Genomic DNA, 17,669 nt, shown 5'->3' with positions numbered 1-17,669 from the left:
GGAAGAGGGGAAGCCTTATGAGGAGTGGCTGAGGTCACTTGGTCTGTTCAGCCTGGAAGAGATTGTGGGGAGACCTCACTGCAGCCTACAGCTTCCTCATGAACAGGCACTGATCTCTTTGTCATGACCAGCTGTGGGACCTGAGGGAATGGCATAAAGCTGTGTCATGAGGAGTTTAGGTTAGATGCTAAAACAAGGTTCCTCACCCAAAGCGTGGTTGCACACTGGAATAACTCTTCAGGGAAGTGGTCGCAGGTCCAAGCCTGACAAAGTTCAGGGAGCTTTTAGGCAATGCTCTCAGGCATCGCATCCCGGTGTGATTCTTGGGGCTGTCCTGTGCAGGGCCAGGAGTTGGTTCGTTTTCCGGCCAATGCACCAAAAATGTAATAGGTTAAGGTTTGCCAATTGTATTATATTTACTTCTTGTTGTGAAATAGAATTAGGAGTAAAACTAAAGCAGGCCTAAAACTTGAAAAAGGAATAAAGAAAAAAAAACATTATTAACAACACAAAGAATAATAATAATAAATTTAGAACACATTTTCAGACCAGTTCTTCTTTCCCGCTTTGTTACAGCTTAACAACACACACGGATACTTCAGTCAATTCCTTACTTAAATAATCTTTTTCAGTTCAGTTGAGGGAGAGGAGTTTCTTCTTGTTTAGCTATAAGGATCTTTTACTAAGAGAGGAAATTACCAGTTCTCTCCTGACTTCATTTTTTTTATGATTAACAGCTGCCTGGAATCTGCTATCATGAATTTCCTCCCACTTTACAGTCTATTCAGAACTGAGTTGTGGGCCATGTTAAAAAAGTCATGGGGTATTACTTTTAAGCATGAGCTACTCAAAGCCAAAAAATTCTCTTCAGCTCACTTCTCTCTGTGCATATTTCATTCCCAGGAACAGAGATCTCCCTCTTTTCCTCAGGGCAAAGGATTTTTCCAAACACTTTACACTTCACTCCCACCCCCACCCCCCCAGTGTCTTTTCTTTCATAGTTTAAAGGAATTTTTTTGTGAAGTACAGTCCACCCCTATAACTTACAAAAAGATATTTCAGCCAACCTTCATGGTGTCTTCTCATTCTCCTTCCATCTAGAAACTTAGCTTTTGCTTCATTGAATTTGGTGTATCCTTTCTGTTCTTCTCCCTCTCACCCAAGGAAAGATGCAAGTCTGTAAGTCTTATCTGAGCATTGGAAAAGTTAAAATCTCCCCCAGAAGTTGCAGGGGCTGTGCCAGGCCATGCCGGAGCTGTGTCAGGATCTCAGGGTGCCCGGGCCACGCTGGAGGGGCAGGACGAGAACTGCAAAGCGCACGCAGAGGAGAAATGGGTGCCAAGGCCGTGTGTCCATGGCTTTCCCCCGGCGCTGCCCGCCCCCAGCTCCAGCCGCAGCCCGGGGGTTCTCCCTCTGCCCTGCCCAGCACACAAAGCCCTGGGGGCTCTCCCGAACCGGGCCCGGCTGCCTCCCCCCAGCCCGTGAGGGCGGCCGGGCGGGCTCGGCCACCCCAGGGCTGCTCCGAGCCGGGGCAGGGCAGGGCAGGGCCCCCCGAGACACGGACACACCTGGGAAAAGGTGAGGATCCCAGGAATGGGCCTCTCCTCCTCTTGATCACTGGGGCCCCTGGTTAAAGACGGGGCCCAGCAGCCTCTCCAGAGCCTGTTCCCGCCTGGCCCGCGCCGCATTGGAAGTGGGCCCGGTCCAGTCCAGTGTTACCTCGTGAAAGGCCGGAAATGCAAGAGAGCTTTCCTAGGATTTACCTGCTTCAAATGTGATTCATGGAGTGAACCGACTTTTCCAATTGGTTTCTTAAGCTGCCAACAACTAAACCAGCCTTCAATTGCTCCCATCAATTCACAGAGGAAGTTCTCATGAAGAAAAACTTCCTCGTGTGCCCTCCCCTCAGGGTAAAACCAGCACATGGACTCGATGATCTCTTCTAATGTAGGATATTCTATGATCCTATGAAACTAGCAATGACTATGACTACAGCAGTTCTCTTTCTGGTAGTTTTCAATTCCCAAACACACGAACTGCCAACACTGTCTTTCCTTTCAAGAACTTTATGGTGTGTGTCTATGGCAAATCCTTCATATATTGGTGCCAAAACCAACAGGCTCCGAACAGCACATTGCCAGAGTAGAAATGGTGTCACTACCACTGTGCTATTGTTTTCCCAGAGGATGGCCTCTCATACAGGTCCATAGATAGCCCTAATTCTGTATTGTTCAAAAATACAAATGGATAGTAAACTTTTTGGATAATATTTAATTTATTTATCATGATTAAAAATATATGAAGTTTACAACTGCCAACTTCTGGTTTGGTTTCTTTTTTAATTTTTATTCTACAAATGAGGTGGTATCAAGCAGAGGCCAGTCAAAACAAACAAGTAATTTTAAAAACTGAGTTAAAATAGAAAATACCCACAAGGTAGGTGAAATCCAGCCCATAATATGCATTAAAACTGCATGAAAAGTCAAAATATAAATTAATCAATTTTTTGTGATAATGAATTATAAGAATAGCTTGATAGAATATTCCCACAGTTTATGATAAATGTTCAGCTAAATCTCTAATGTATGGTTATCAGCCTTTTGCTCTACTCAGTGTTGAGACAATTACTGGCAGATTTGCTCCTTATATTTTTAAGGCACACACCAGACATGAGATTTCTTAGACAAAAATAAAAAATATTTTGAGTTTGCAAGATTAATTGTTAAAGTGAAAGTTAATATGTGGCCGTGCAGTGATATGTTGGGACTAAAGATCATTATATCCCAAGCGGAATTTTTCAAATAATCAAATAGCAGCATTGTTTCAAGCAAAGGGAAAAGGAGACAGATTTATAAAATTAACTTGTTCTTGTGATGCCTTGGTATTTTGCTGAATGTGTAGGAGGATTTGCAAATTCACTCAGCAGCAGCCCATATGGCAGAGCCTTGCCCAGAGCTGAATGAACCATTAAGAACATTCCTTTGAATAATAGCTTTTTAATACAACATGAAATTCAGTAAACATGTTATTTGCTGAGTGCATTTAACAGCCTGTCTTGTTCTGGAGGGAGTAAAATCTGAAATGCAGCTACAGTGCAACCAATAATTTTAAAGAAATGTGCCAGAAAATTATCCTACACATATTAATCAATAAGCTCTCAGTCTGATGTCAAATGGAGGCCAAGTGCTTTGGCAAACACAATGGAGTATTATTTTCTGGGATAAAACCCCCATAATCTTTACATGCTGCGGGTACTGCATCATACATTTCCTGCTCACTCACTCAAATTTTCTGCAGCATCTTCCTGTCCTTGTGCATGTCAGTTTTTGAATTTTCCCATATGCATCAATCTTCCTGATGTTTTTTAAGCTCAATAGTGCAATGGTGATGAGTTTCAGGGTTACAGTTCATGGCAATTTTTAAGTGTGAAACCTTTTAAAGAGCAATGTTTCATGTCTCCTGTGAGCTCCAAGTAGGAATTTGTACCTGACAGGCATAATTCGTTGTATTTTCCTTTGCAACATGTTTTTCTCCTCTTTAAATAAACAGTTCAGATCTTGCTGCCCTTTCTTGTCATCTTGGTTTTGGTCAAGGTAAAATCAGAGCAGCTACAGTGTTCCTGTCAGCAGCCATGAAGGCTGGGAGCTCAGAGATGAAATGTGAGAGCTTTAAGCATGCAGAGGGGCTGTGGGCACCCTTTACAGTTTCAATAACTCAGGTGTCTGAACCCCAAGATTTTTTCTGTAAAAATGAGTTCACAGGTAAAATAATCAATTAAAAAATATGAAAATTAACCATTAGCTTCTTTGCTGTGGTTCCCTGCCTTATGTGCCCCAACAGTTGTGTATGTTTAAGTTTTTTTCCAAGACTTTTCTTTCCCCCTAACTGAAAGATCTGGAAATATGCTTTAAAAAGAGGATAAAAGGTGTCTTCTTTCCCTGAGATTCTGTTGTTGCAAGCTGGGAAATACCACCCAAAAGGGCAAAACTAATACTAAAACTGTCAGCTTCAGCAACATCATTGCTGCATATGACTGGCAAATTTGCTTTTTCTTCTGAAATGTACTGTACTGAGATGGCAGCATTCTCATGGCACTTATTGAGGGGCCAAGAGAGGGAGCGCCAGCCCAGGGATTTTAATGGAGATATTGTGACAGTCAGAGCAGCTGTTGGACTACATGGTGAAAAGAAAAATTTCCATCGAATTTCTGCTGTGTGGGGTGCAAGTGGGAACATTTAAACCTCGTGTTTAGCTCCCAGATGCACAAACCACATGTCTGAGCTGACACACAGGGAAGCATTGTTCATCAGTTAAAAATTGGCATCTGTTACTTCCTCCCTTTGGGCCATACTGGGAACCATATTGTGAGTCCTTAGGTGCTCTGGCAACAACATTACATATTGCCCCACGCTGAAGAATTAGTTATTAGTACAAAGGGAAGAACTGTGCAATACAACAGAAATGTGTAATACCAAATGCCGTGGGATGAGACAGCTGACAGGAGACTCAGAGGAGATGGCTTTGAACTGGGTCTGATTAAGTAATGGATGTATCACTGCACGTAGTGCTGCCAAACTCACTTGTGTCTTTTTATTTTTTTTTCCTTTTCCCTGGTATTTAATAAATGTTGGAAAAAGTGCAGAACAAAATGAAAACCACAGAGATCTGTTGATATTTACAAGACCTCAGCTGGACTGTGGTCAGAGCAGTTGCTTTGCTTTTGCTGATATTATTTCCCAGGCTGACTTTCCCATGTAAACCACAGCTGTGAGCAGGTGGCTGTGCATGTTCACGTGTGTTTCATGTAGGGAATGGCCTCTCTTTGAATCTTGTGGGGTTTTTTTTCCATATTCAGCTGAAAACGTAATTTACAATGACAGACATTTAAACAAGAATTTCACAAGATGAAAGCATAGCTCATAGTCCAAAACTCCTAGTGTTTTGGTTTCTTTTCCTAATTATACTTCATATTTATGTGAACTTTACAATGAAATACATGTTTAGAAAAGAGGTCAGTCTGGGTGAATGCATAAGCTAATTTATTTTTCTTCATATGAAAGTGGATTTTTTTTGTTTGTTTGTTTGTTTGTTTTTTAATTTGGAAAAAGTTCAAGCCTCTTTCCCATTGCTACATTTTTTTCCATGGAGAATATACTTGACCGTTCTCCAAACATTGTTTCCTATTCTTCAGAGAGGGGAAGTGTTTATTCCTTGTTCCTAATAATCAGACATACTGTAATGACTTGCTCACGGGGAAGAAAAAATACAGGGAAGTTTAGACTGATGATTAATGTTTTCTTTATGCTGAAATTTTAGCAACAGCAGAGCAAGGGCTGGTATAGTGAAATATGTGTGATGCATTGGAAAGCCTGAATAAACTGAAGGATGTATATCACATGCAAAAGAAAAGTACACAGAAGCATTTATTTGCCAGAGAAAATGGAGAGAAACATTTTCTCTGTCACTGCTCATCCAGTCAGGCACAATCCTTTTGGTGCCTGTAAGAAGGGTATGAATGCAAAATTGGGAAGCCATCAGACCGATGCTATTTGCTTAATTGCTTTAATTGGGTTTGATTGAGATGATCACAGTGTGTCATTCAAATGGTAGTTTAATATAGTTTAATAGTCCCAGAAGGTTTTTTAAACTGCTGTTCAGGCAGGATCTGTTGGGGTGAATGTTTCAGGATGTTCCTGAAGTCATAGCTATTCCCCACACATAACCAGGGGTTTGCCCGCAAGAGAGACTTTGTCAATCATTCCAGCATAATTACCCCTGGAGCCAAGGTGCACAGCTTTGCATACTAAAACTCCTCTTGTATTGACATAGGGTAAGCCAAAGCAAAATACAGCAGTTAAAACCAGAAGCCACATGGTTTTCTTGCCTTAATTTTTTAACATAAATTCATGTACTGAAAAGATTTTCCCACATAGTTCAAGACTAAATATTTTATCATAACTTTTCCACATTTATAGATTCTGCTTGAATAAGCAGCCTATTAGTTGTTTTCTAAAGAAAATAAATGTGTTAGCATTTATAAATCCCTTCCGTGACCTGCAGTTGCTCACAATATGTTCGCTTCAACAGAGATTAATTTTTCTAGCACAAATGGTGGGGTGCTCAGTCAGAATCAGTTACCAATCTCTGAATGTGAGATTTTTGAGTCAGAGAAACAGTATATATGAATCTCCACCATTTTTATTCTACTCAACTCCTTATTTCCTACTGTCTGTACTTATATGGAGCAGTGCTTCTCCCAAGATAATAAAAAGTCTGTTTTTCTGAATCTCATTCTCCTAGGTGCTCATCTGGAGTGTTCACTTCCTTTTTCTGCAATGGGTTTAGAGTAATTGTTTTTACTATCCTAAAATACAACTCATCAGTTGCTACTGAGAGCACAGGAAAAGAGTGACACTTCTGTTGTTTAAACTTTAGATATTTTTTATTCACAGATCCTAAATATCTCAGAACAAATTCAGAGATAATACATTTAGAATGAAGTGAATACTTTTCTTCAAAGTCCTTGTTCCGGGAATTTCTCCATCAGTTTTTCCCTTTTGAAAACTGTCAGGCACATTAGGAGGTAATTTGTATGTGCTTTATAATCTTCCCAGATGTTTATATTCCATTCTATTAATTTAATGTTAATTCTCAAGTGTAATGGATTTTTAATGGGAGGGATCTAAATTAAGATATAAAATAAAACTAATTAATTAAAATGTTAATGAGCATTGGAAGCAATGAAAATAGCAATGAAAATGCACAGAGAATCTAAGACTAAGAGAATCTAAGAATCTAAGTGTCAACAGAAGAGAATGATACTATGTGGCAAAGAATTAGGTTGATGTATTTCTAAAAGTTATGAATTTTTAAAATCAAATCTCTGGAGGAAAAGGGAGTTCTGTAAGGATTTTTTCTGTAGAAATGGAAAGAAAATAACTATGCTGATGACAAGTGGAGGAAAAAACCTAAATCTGAGGGAGAACTTGAAAATTGAACTGAATTTGAAGAACACTATGGCAGCTACAAAACACAGTTGTAAATATTTTCTGAGGCGTGTATATCAGAATTCCAGCTGATAAAACAAGATGGGGTCTGTGTCTCTTCATGCTGATTTAATTCCTAACTAAAAGAATCACACCTAACTTAAAGAATCACGCTGAGTTCAGTGCACTACATTATAGGGGGCACACTGATAAGCTGGAAAGGCTTCAGAAAAAAGCAGTGAAACTGAGTGGAGAGCTAGGGTGGGAAGCAAGAGAAAGAAAAATATATATAAAACAATCCCAGAGCAGAATGAGAGCAAGATAACTGGTCTCAGCCTGTGATGTCTGGGAGACAGTGAAACTATATGTTCCTAAGCATGTAACTGTGAAGAGCAGGATGGCACCACTGGTGGTTTTGGAAAAAAATAATAAAAAGAACACCTGACAGTGAAAATCAGAGCTTCTTGAGTCATGGCACACCTACCATATTAAGTTGGTATGTGACAGAAACTAGTCCCTGGTCCCAGTTTCTGCCACCACCTAACCCAAGCTGAGGAAGGAGCCAGCGCTGGCCTCTTCCAAGTACAAAAGCGATGGCTGGCAGTTAAGTCACAGTATTTCCAGGCTCCATCAGACCTGGCTTTTGGGTCCCATGAGTGCAAGTCCAGGTGGAGGCATACAGCATCCCTGTGACACACATATCCAATGCCAACCTCCTGCCTTCTTCCCGTACAGGGTCCTCAGGTGGGAAACTTGTGTTTACATCAAGAATTTCTGTGGAGAAGAACAATGGAGCTGTGACTCTAATCAGTAAATGTCTATTACAAATTTCAGTATTGGATCCTATCTCTAGATTGTGCAGCAGAGGCAGGGAAAATAGATACCATTTTCTTTACTGCACAATGGCATGGTTAGGCACAGAGTCAGAATGGGCTTAGATACTCCTGCAGTTGTTGACGCTATTTCTGGCAACAGCTGTAGATCATGTGAGCAAAAGGTGAACCCTAAATTTTCATAAAACAGCTCTTAACCTGTTAGAGAGGTGATAGATGAACTATTTAAACTCTAACTGCTGTGATTGTATAATATCAACATTCAGGATTTTACACAACAATATTTGCTATTATTTAATGTTTCAGGATTACCTCATGTTTGGTAGTAAGAGAGAAGCTGGTTGTAATCAGACTAATTGAAGACATGTACTGCACATGGAATTGGAAGTGTTTTGAGCCTTACGGAGAATACCAACATAAATTATAAAAGCAGTGGTTAGGATGAGGAGGAAGGAACATACAAGTTAAGTGAATTGCAAATATGTGACCAATCTTAAACCAGCAACATTACAGCCAGAGCTGAAATAATCATGTACAATTTTTGTACCATGTTTTCTCATTCTAAAAAGGTGATGCTTTGTGTAAGCATCTGTGAATGTCTGAAATCCCTTCTAAGCCAAGAGAAATAATTAGATCAGTTGACTCAGATACAAAAGTGCTATTATTCACTGACTGGGCTTGTGACACTGAAAAGGTCTGAATTTTTATAGGTTTATGAGGCTTAAAATGAGACTGTATTGGAAGATGCCACAGCCTCAAAAATGGCAAGTAATGTGTCAGAATCTGGTGATAAAATGTAATGCGAGGATTTGATGATAAACTAGCACCCGCATCCAATTCCTTTTGGATTTTGCTTCCTGCATGCTTCCATCTGGCCTGAATGCAGCTCAGCAGGGAGCCCTAAATCCTGCTGGTTTTGTGTTTATAGCAGCATAACCCTTGATTCAGAGCTTTTGATAGCTCCCCTCTGGCTGCCACACACCACACATGTGCAGGAGATACACACCAGCTGTGAAGTCAAGCTAGCAGGGACTGAAGGCTAATGACATTTTGTGTAGCTCCCAATTCTCACATCAGTGAAGTGCTCCAGCAGCTCCTGCCAGGTTCCAACAAGTGTCTGTCAGAGAATGCTTCATGAGAACAGCAGCAATGAGGCTTTGAAGATAAATGTACATTTTACCTATCTTTCCACAGCTGCTGGAAAAATAATGTCACTGCTAATGAAAGTCTCTTGGGATAATAGGAAGCTGCAGAGTTAGAAATGTGGGGTTTGTTTACCCTCTGTAGAGAAAGATCTCTCAATGCTTTTTCTGTCACTGCAGTTTTTAAGATACTTGGATTTATAAGTCCCCAAGTTCTGAATACCATATACCTGAAATAACTCCCAATCATTAAGAGAAAAATTATCACATAAAAAAAGAGCTGGAATCTATTTGCTCATGGTTTATTTTACTACAGATGTCTAAGCACAAGACGTCAGTCTAGTTCAGTTTTCTTACTAGGCAGGTTTTCATAACCTCTTGCAATCTACTTTTTATGTAGTAGTCCATTGTCTTAGAAGTGAAATGACTGATGGAAATGTATAATAAAAATGTCACTTAAATCAACAATGACAATTTCAAAAAAGGAATAATTCTTACTTATCAACATTGAGTGAAGAATAAAAAGATAATTTCAAAATAGAAATTACCTAATGGATTATATTCTTGGTGTAAGACTGGATGTTTGGGAAATGCTCTGCATGATTGTGGTTTTTTTTCATAGTTGTAGATACAAACTTTTTTTTAAAAACCGGAGGAGCCTAAAATAAACTACAAAAAATCAAGGGGCCTAAATTTGCATCCTAAATGGTTTTCAGACACCTAGCTCCATGGCTTCTGTCTCCTTTCATCAAAGCACTCTACAGCTCCCACTGAACCTCTTTTATTTTTTTCCCTAGAATTTAAAAGTTTCTGTATCTTTCAGTGTTTCAAAAAAATTGGCCTCTTAAATTAGAATACTAATTATAGAGTTATGAGTTCAGTCATAACTGGACATTAAATACTAACAAAAGAGGAAAGCTGGCTCAACTTCATATCCACACCCGGAAGAAACATTATATACTAATTACATTTGAAACATTTGAAACTATATTAAGAGGAATTTATAAGTTTTTGATAGCAAGTGTCCAAATACTCTTAACCCTTTATAACTATGAAGACAGGGCAACATTTCCTAGTAAATTTTGGAAATGTGCAGAAATCATAAGGAATCTTTGTAACTTCGTAACTTTTGAAAAAGTCATGGTATCAAGTGAACTTTTCCAGAACTGAAATGTCTTCTGCTCAAACTATGAACTGGGTGGGTGCACAGAAAACACAAAACCGTTGTTAGTTGCTCTAATTAAAATAGCTGGAGTATTACAATAGAAGCATTTGTGTTTAGCAGTGTTTTTTTAAGCTGTTAACTAAAAGATTGGTGCAGTCTTTTGGCATACACAGAAATGAGACTATTATATCAGTATGACAACTTCCGTTTCAGTTCTAGATCCTTTAATGGAAAATGCTAGTACTTGCTGAATTCCTCACCTAACTGCAAATAAGAATTCTGCTTTCCAAATACTTATTTTTAATTTTACTGCTGTAAACAAAGGTAGTATTTTCAAGTGAACCAAGTGTTTTCATGCTCTAGAAGAGACATTTTGAAATTTAGCTGTATTGAACTGTATTGAAATATTGTATTTGATTAAGAAAAAATGTAAAGTGAGAGAAATTGATGGATCTGCTGTGGGACTGGGTGGTAGATGCTGGAGATGGGGTTCTGTCTTCTGGACAGTTCTGGGTACAGTGAGAACAGCCCTAGGCAGAGAAGTCCTAAGACAAAGTGAGAAGAACCACCTGTAACCTTGAAATCTATAACCACCTGTGGAGAAAGTGCTGGTTTTCCCCATTTCTTCAGTTCAGCTGGTTTTCCAAAACATTAGGATATTAAGTACCCCTTGCCTTTTTTATGAGATGATGTTTTTTCCCCCATCCAGTTCTTCATATAACTGACCAAAGTAGCTACTTCCCCTGCTCTGCTCCTATGAATAGCAAGCTGTTTTTGTTAGCCTGAGCTAACAAAAGTGGAAATAGCATTTAATATTAGTAAATATTTTTAGAGCAGGTCAAGTGAGGACCCAGTGATTTTATAAACATTTATTAGTGGTTTCTTATTTAGATCCACTCTTGCAGTATGCTTCCTATTTTCTTATTTGCTTTCTAAAACCCACTTGGAATTTCTGTTATCATCCTGATATAAGCTTCAGGTATCTGAAGGAGGAAGAGCAAAATAATGCAATTTTTGAGGAATGACTTAAGAGTACCAATTTCAAATTGAAAAAAAAATCTTTTGTTTTCTAAATTTTGACCATAACAAAGAATTCAGTGTATGAGATAAAAATATATAAAGCTCTCAGAGGGCAACTGAATGTCATTCCTTGTTGGCCTTTATCAGGCTATATAAGCATTGCACTAGTTGCAGCATGTGGAACGAATGATCAGTGCACAAAGCACACTTTAGAGTATCAATTATATCTATGAGAGAATGAAGATGGGTTAGGAATTTGCCTAATAACTTAAATCCATATTGAATTCAGTAAAGCAGTTTTAGAGTTTAATCTTTTCAAGTGAGCCTGGAAGTGAATGAACTGACCATTTCTCATCTTTCTCCCTCTCTCCATCTTTCAAAGTACAGTACCCAGCTGGCTAAATAAAACATTTTTTTTTGGGTGTTTATTTCCTTGTTTGTGCATTTCATTTGCTACATGTGCTACATTGCCTACTTTACTATAATGATTCTGAACATCACTTCCACCTAAACAAGTAGTATCTAGACTTCTCTGACAATCAGAACACATACTAAGGTAAGATTACTTTCATTTCACTTAAGTTTCCATATTTGAAGATAGACCAAGTCTGGAAAAAACAGAAAATTCAAGGCATTGAATTATTATCTCTGACATATAAATTAGAAATAGCTTTGTTTAATTAGTTGTAGTTACATCATTTTCCTAATATCTCAGATTGTGTAGGAGTGGACAATTTTGATTAGAATTTATCAGCAGATATGTCCCCTCATGAAGTTCTAAAACTCCTCTCTTTGACATGGGTAAATGGTCCACAGTGTATCTTGCTATTAAAACTATGTGGTTCAGTCACAGCCATGAAAAGTTTTGAGTAGAATCCCTTTTGCTCTTGTACCACCCTTCTTGTTTCTTCTGTAATTTCTTAGGTATTCACCTTCCATACCAGCGACTTGTCCCTGCTCCATAATACCTCCTGTTCTCATCCAGGAAAGATGCTGAACATGTGAGATTCTTTTCCAATTGTCTCTGAATCCATGTACAACTGCAGAGACCCTATGAGAGCTGGAAGGATTTCTTCCTGTATTAAATGCCCTGAGCTTCATGTCTCATGCAGTGTAGGACTCTGGTCTAGTCACTGCTGTGTGTCGCTATCCTCACCATAAGATTAAGGCTTTTGTGGCTTCAGCTTTGAGCTTTACTTACTTTTCAACATTTGTTAAAATTTGGTATCCATTTTTTGCCCTCTGCATTTCTACCTTCACATATCTGATTTAAGGAAAAACATAGAAATCTACAGCATTTGAAAATAATTGCTATATATGCTGCTAATCATGCCAGGGTCAGACTGGGGTAAGTACTCAGTATTTTGAATAATTCTGAAAAGGTAACATCATATAAAATATCTGCAGTTTTCTGACCCTGAAACTCTTATTGCAGATAAAGTTTTGGGACTGAAATTTCATTACAGTCATGCTAAATAATCTTGCTAGAGGGCTGCCCTTAAGCTGGTTCCATCTTGATCTTTTGTAATGTGTATATTAACAGACCTTTCTATATTCTACATTGTCATGGATTATTTGTAGGACTTATGCAGTTACAAACCTACAGTTACAAACTTAATTCCTTCACTCAGTATTGAATTAAGCATACAAATGCAAGGCTCTTCATGAGAGCAAACAACACAGAAAAGTTTTATTAGTTTCCTGATCTGACACATTTAAGTTCCAGCTGGTGAATAAGTTCAGCTTTGAGTCCTGTTCCCCAAGGGTATCTCTATTATTTATATGAGTGAAGGTCTTCTGATGATGCCCACCGGGAAGCCTCTTAGATATTTAGCTAGTATAGCAACCGTTTCATAAATGTCAAAGGGTGAAGGCAGCAACCCGGTCAACAGGGCAGAGAGCCAACAGGGCAGAGCAGAAAACAATGTAAAACTTGTTACTTGTAACCCCCTCCAGATAGACATTTTCCCCTTTCAAATGTCTGCGTCAAATCCAGGAATTCCTTTGGTGTTTTGTGTTCTACCAAAATGTATAATGGCTTGTGGTGTTGACAACTCCAGTCAAAACTGCATTTAAAAGACAAATATGAGCAACTCTTCATGCACAGGTCACATTGTGTTTGTAAAAGTATGGAGCATTAAGTAAAGTTCAAAATACAAATGTGTTTCACAAGTCAAACTTCTCCTCTGTGTGGCTGGACACATCTGTTATGAATAAGAAGTTTCATAAATCACTGAAGATGAGAAAAAAATGCCAAGCATTCTCAGTTCTCTCAGAAAATGTATTTAGTCTCTTTGAATTCAGTTAATGATGTAAATTTTGAAAATTCTGTGTCTTTATTGCTGCATTGATACATACGGACATGCACAGTGGTTCCTGGTGTTTGTGGCTCTTAAATCTCTGTTTAACTCTCAGCACTTTAATTTGATAGAAAAATTTGAACAAAAGGGAGGGATAATAATGAGACAAAACACTACAGAATTGACAGAGGAATGTTTTAGGTTGCAATTTTCTTACATCTTTTATTGTTAAGATGTGGAAAACAAATTTGTCAACAAAAACCCTGTCAACAGAAAGAGCTGGGGTGTTTGATGAATTCTGGTGAGGGCCACAGAGGGTACACAAAATTTCCTCTTCTTGCTTTTGCTTTTGGTAATCCTGAAGAGTGTGGCCTGGCCTGTGAAAAAGGTCTGGCCTTTCTGCAGGGCATCAGGCAGAGTATCCATTCAGGCTGTTGACAGCACTGCTGGGGCTTCACAAGCCATGTGTCCATTTCCTGAAAACAATCTTATCTAAAAATGGGAGTTTTGTTTTCCTGCTTTTTCATTAATTCATTCAGTAAGTGTTAGAGAAATCATTAATCTCTTTCTAAAAGAACTGCATTTCATTCACTTATCCCATAACTGGGCAGAAGAATAAAGCCATGACATTTTTGGTTAAATTATGACATTCTGTAGAATTCAAAAACAATAACTCAACCTTGTAACAGTCTGTTTATCCTGAGATATTGGGGACTTACTAAGATAACAGTGAAATAAAAATCCTGAATGGGATTCCTTGCTTGAAACTGGCTTCAAAAATGAATTGATCTTTTTCTTTTTGCATATAGTTCTGTTAAAGAAATAGTGGACAAAGTTTGGAAAAGTTTATTATACCAAATACTGGCTTAAGACATATTGGCACATTTTATTATAACAATTCTGTGCATACATCCCACAGATTAGGCTTCAAAAATTGATAGGAATCACATTCTTTTTCAGGTATTGAAATATCCAGGTAGAGGTATTACCTGGATGCATTTATCCAGGCTCAACTATTCATATGCTGTGTAAGACTCCAGTCCCATAAGACCTAAATTAACATACACTTGGTGCAACCAGTGCTGTCAAGAGTTTGTAAAAAGAATGTCTCAGAGCTTGGTGACAGTGGAAGGTCTCTAGCTGCTGACACTAAACTTTTTTGACGCACTCAGAGAAATGTGAAAATACAGAAAGTTGCAAGGTGGCCTGTAAAGAAGTAATCAAAGCATACCAGTGTTGTCTACAGGTAACGGTAATTTTAAACTACATGTTTTTATTTCCCAAAATTCCTTAAATTACTTGATACATCTTGTTTGAGACTGAGACTGATAATGCCAATAATGTGCTAGTTTATCTCAGCTGAAGAAACAAAAATTGGCAGCTAAAGGTGTTTTGCTCTGTAGCCAGGGGCGCCTCTAATCAAAGATGTATCAAAATGTTTTTTCAGCTTCCTGAGTGCACAACAGAGAATGGAAACATCTATTATTCTGAAGACAGCAGTGAAGGTACAGCAGCAGCATGTGACAAGTTTAGGAAGAGAACTACACCACATTGTTTGAATTTTCAAGTGAGAGCTCTTGTACACCAATTAGTTTACAAATGAATAGAAAATTAAAATGACTACCTGTCCCTACTAACAATGAGCTGCATTTTGAATTTCCCATGTTGAGTAATAAAACAATAAGATATGATGGATTGTGAAATAATTTTTTCCACTTTAAAGACATGCAGAATGCTGGTACTGTGATTATATTAAATTTTAACTCAGATACTGAGTATTTGTACATTCCTTCCCATTACAGATTTTTACACCTAGAATCATTCCTGTGAAAACTGTACTTAGAGGAAGCCAACTGATTTTTAACACTTTTATGATGATGATAGAAAAAAGGGTTTCTAGATCTTAAATGTAAGGATACAGAGATTTAAGAAAAGTCTTTTCTTATTTAAGAAAAGTCATGTGGTTTCCATTACTAGAGTGAAGGAGCCATTAATCCTACATTTATGTTCTGCAGTGTTTGCAAAATAGATAAGAAGGGAGCTTTATCATATCTCTTCATAGGAATTTGGTGAGGTTAGATTCCTCAGTGTCTGGGAACCAGCAGAAATCAGGCACATGGTCAGTGTCAGGTCTGTGTTAAATCAGGACTTTGATCAAAGTGCTGTTACTGCAGAACAGAGCTTGGTCAGTTCTAGACCAGTAAATCTGCTTGGAAAGTGACCAGGAAGGTAATGTTATGAAACCAATAATTAATTACAACTTGCAAGGATTTTTTTTGTTTGTTTGTTTTTTTTTGGGGGGGGGGGCATATCCAATCAGTTGGCAAAATAATTCCTACCACTTATGGTACTGCCCTAATTACGAGTGTCATTGTAGCACTTCCTGGTTGTGTGTGGCTGGCAAGATGAGAAAGAGGCATGGTCCAGAACTAACATCCGTACAAAAATCAGAACCACACATCCACACGCACTCTGGCTTTTCTATTTAATTACTCCTGTTCCATGATCACTGGTCAGCTAAGAGACACTGAGAAAACATTTATGAAAGCAGTTCTGACTATAGAAACAGACACCTGTGAAATACGATATAGAAATTTAATATGAAATTGAACTAGTTTCACTCACTTCTCTGTCCCCTTCACTGCCATCCTCAGAGCTGCTTAAGATTTTACCTGTTTTGGGAAGAATTAAAAAACAGGTGTGTTTTGTTTAGGAAAAAATATTAAAAAACCCAAAAGGTGTACTTTTGTCTCATTGTTATTTATAGCCACTCATGACAGGAGTATTTAAAATAATATAAATTTCCTTTTCCCTTCAGCTAGCACATAAGAGCTTCAAGAAATTACCTCCATTTACCATTGTCAGGCTCAGTGTTGTTAGCATGGAAACACATAATCACAGGATGATTATATGCAGATGCTTTTATTGAAGAGCTCTGGGAGCCGGGGTACAAACCCAAATCTCACTCCGGCATGGATTTGAGATGAACATGTTTTTATACCCTTTTCATTATATAACTCTATATTAATTATTAAACCCATATTGTTCTATTGTATGCATTGATCTTATCCAAGCATGAATTCTCGTAATTTTCACCAGGTCCCCCAAACATCTTTCTCATGATTCTTATTACAATCAAACAATTAACTATATTCAACTACCAAACAATTGTATCATTTACCATATGATGATTACGCAGGCGCGGTTTCACCTGATCTAATTCATTCCCAGGGCCTAGTTCCCATTCCCAGGGTCTAGTTCCCATTCCCAGGGTCTAGTTCCCATTCCCAGGCCTGCCAGACCCAAACTTTCTTACCATCCCCTGAATCTGTACAATTCCCACGATTTTAGAAACATTTTAACCCTATGCAATCAGTGAGAGTCTGAGTTGCTGAGCAACCATTTTTCTTATTTGATGTAATTTATCTTTTGACTAATAAAAAGCACTACTGATGGATTGACCAGAGAAGGAAAAGCAAAAGAATAGAAGCTACTACTGAATTGAGCATCTATAATATGAACCAATTTTGACATATAAGAAAATTCATAAGTAAAAATAACCACTCTATGTGATTTTTGTGTTAAAAGCTTACTTGGCTTTGAAAACAGTGTGTTGTTCCATCAGTGGGCTTATGAAGATTTCAAAATAGTGGCTTGTCGGGTCAGAGCACTGCCTGACAAACAATTATGGGGAAAATCATGTGGGCATTTACACATGTTGAACTTGCATTAAAGGTGTTAGTAAATGCAGAATGTTATTGATATTTACTAATTATATTACAAATGCCTTTAGAGGCCTCCTCAAAGCCTGCTAAGGTAGCCTTGAGGAGAAGAAGAAGGGGAAACTGTGATGCTGTGCGATCACTGCTACAGATCAATTCCAGGTATTTGCAGGGGCAAATGGAGCATTTGCTCAGAGAAATTAGCTGTTGTAGTCCTTCTGACTGCTCTGCTTTTGTGGGAAATCATGAGGCTGGAGGATCCTGGATTTTATGGTCTTTGCATTTTGATTGATAACTTTCTCATCCACGGAATTCACAAAAGCAATGACTTTGTAAAAAAGGAAAAACTATTTTGATAGAGTCCTGCTCTGGGAAAAAACTATACCAAGAATGAAATGCTAAAAAAAATTAAAAATTCAGCATATGTGCCCTGTTGAGCTGAATCCATGACCCTGCCTCCCAGAGACACATAAACTTTTATGGCCACCAACTGCTAAATTT

Source organism: Cinclus cinclus, chromosome 5 (genome assembly GCF_963662255.1).
Source record: "Cinclus cinclus chromosome 5, bCinCin1.1, whole genome shotgun sequence".
NCBI lineage: Eukaryota > Metazoa > Chordata > Aves > Passeriformes > Cinclidae > Cinclus > Cinclus cinclus.
The sequence above is the reverse complement of the archived record's forward strand: the minus strand, read 5'-3'. Positions refer to the sequence as shown.